Consider the following 2,500-nt stretch of genomic DNA (forward strand, 5'->3'; position numbering starts at 1 on the left):
GTCCTTTTTCTGTTCTGCTGAACCTTGTGTATATTTTTGCATTTTTTAAGGCGAATGGTTTGATAATTTGATAAGAACAACTGATGATCTGGATCTGAATTAATCTGAATAATTTGAAAAAAGAGGAAACTTAGCGAGTGATTCACATGCTTGTGTAACTACTTCATGAGTTTATAGCAATTGCAAACAATCTGCACTCCTTGTTTTCCTGTTGAAGATACACCTGGCAGATTGAGGATGATTTGTGTCAGATAATTAGGCAATTATCTAATAACTGACGGCAATGATACTCAGAAATGTTGTATAAACCATGCATTTGAGAGATGACTAATCATTTCTTAATTGTATCCTTGTCTCACGGGGAAAAAGTACAGGAAGTCCTTTTTTAACACTTTTACTGACGGCTAATGTTAAAAAAAAAAAAAAAAAAAGTGCAAGCCATGCACTACGTTTGTGAAACATTATTTTGAAAGGATTTTACCCTCGAGTTATTTTTCACTGGGTGATAAAGGCAGGTGCTAATGCATATGAAATATTTAAATTCTTGTGCAAGTTCTGCACTAAAAGCACCATTATTAACCTTGGAGAATATTTTGTTGCTGTGCCCGTAGATCCGTCCGGCCACAACGAAAACAAATTCTAACCAGCATTTGGAGAGTTTCGTTAGTATTACTATGAACCAAATTACGTCAAATGCTCACCAACTACTCTTAAATGCCGGCCGATATATTGCTTGTCTCTAGATATAAAATGACGTGCGTATTTCCCCAGTAATTGGCCACTTAGCGAGTTTGGGAGAGGAGTTAGTGAGCTAGAAGTAACTTGCGTGGCTTTGTGATGTACGCATAAAAGCACGGTAGTGTGACGAGACCGTAAACACGTTCATTATGCCGTAGCTTTATCAAATGAGCATCCACATTATGTAGCAAGAACGGTCCTCCCCCCCCCCCTCTCTCTCTTTCTCCTCTGAATAAATGTAATAAGCTGTAAAATATAGAGAAAAAAAGTAATGAAGAAACCTGTAAGTCGTCTCTGCAGATAAGTAGATAGAATGGAACTGTTTAATGTTATTTTGTCTTTATGAAAATGATGAAGTGAGCCATGAATTACGGAAGTATGATCATTATTACGGATAAAAGTATATAAAACCACTGAACACTTCTGTAATAGGATTAAGTACTTGTCGTCCCTCAGTTTCATGTATATCACAAATACTACATAGATAAATCTCACAAAAAAGGAAAAGTAAATAACAATAATATAAAATTAAATAAAATTTATGAGTACCACATTAAATGAATACACCAATGAAAAATAAAATTGTAACACAGAATTTTGTTTAAGTGAGCGTCAGTCTGCATACAACGGTCAGGTGAACCACACACAATAAACAAAGGCAATAAATAGATTTATGTAGTGAGCAAACAAGGCAGATGGGTTGTTTGATGAGCCAGGAAGTGGTAATAGGTACTTAGGCTCAAAACCCTTGTTCGAAAATTGACTCGATCCCCGGAGTATTAGTTCCTCGAACATTGCATCAAGAAAAAAACAGAGCAGACTATATTATAAGGGATAATGTCGGAAAGGTAACGGTCTCCCTAAATATTGCCTCAAGGAAACAGTTTGTTAAGGGAACAGATTACATAAAAAGGGACAGATAACAAGTTCTCTCAAATATTATCACAAATTGGAGCATGATACTGATAAATATTATTTTGTATATATGAAATTACATCTATTTACTTTTTGTGATTCTGTCTGTTTCAAGGCTTTTTTCTTTCCTCTTCCTCCAACGGAAATCATCAAGATAAAGTAAATTACATTTGTCAGTCTCGTATTCCGCCTCGTCCATTACGGATTCCGTAAATATAATACCAATAATAAATGTTCTTTTCTTTCATTATCTTCTGCATTCGGGTTAATCTTAAGCCCAGGAGCAGCAAGGGTGAACAGAGGTCGCCATTCATGGTGATGCGGGAGCCAGCAGGTTAGCGAAAAATCTTTATGGCTCTCTGGTGGTCAGTAACCTTGGTGAATCGTACTCTGCGATCGAACATTCCTTTTAGAAGTTCGTGTTGGGTTCGCCGACTCAGTGGTTCGTGTTGTGTGTTATTTTACCTGAAAAGGAAAATCGAATTTCAAGCAACATGTACAGAAAGCGTCTCTTGTTTCTGTTTCTGTCTCTTTCTCTCTCTCTCTATTTATCTGTGTCTTTGTGTGTGCGTGCGTGCGTGCGTGTGTGTGTGTGCGTTTCTTCTGCTTCTCTTACAACGGGTCTGCGTGGCCGATCATAATAATATTGCTACAAATCCTGTTTCTTTTCTTTTTCATCTTCTCCTCCTCCTCCTCCTCGTACAGCAAGTCTGCGTGGTCGATCATAGCGCAAGTGGTGAGAATCATACTGATGAACTTAATATTCTATATCCTTTTGAAACCTTCCCCGAGGGAGATCTAAAGCATATCACATTTTTTTTAGTTTTTTCCTAAAATCTCCATCAAA

The sequence above is a fragment of the Penaeus vannamei genome, chromosome 9 (assembly GCF_042767895.1).
Source record: "Penaeus vannamei isolate JL-2024 chromosome 9, ASM4276789v1, whole genome shotgun sequence".
Taxonomy (NCBI): domain Eukaryota; kingdom Metazoa; phylum Arthropoda; class Malacostraca; order Decapoda; family Penaeidae; genus Penaeus; species Penaeus vannamei.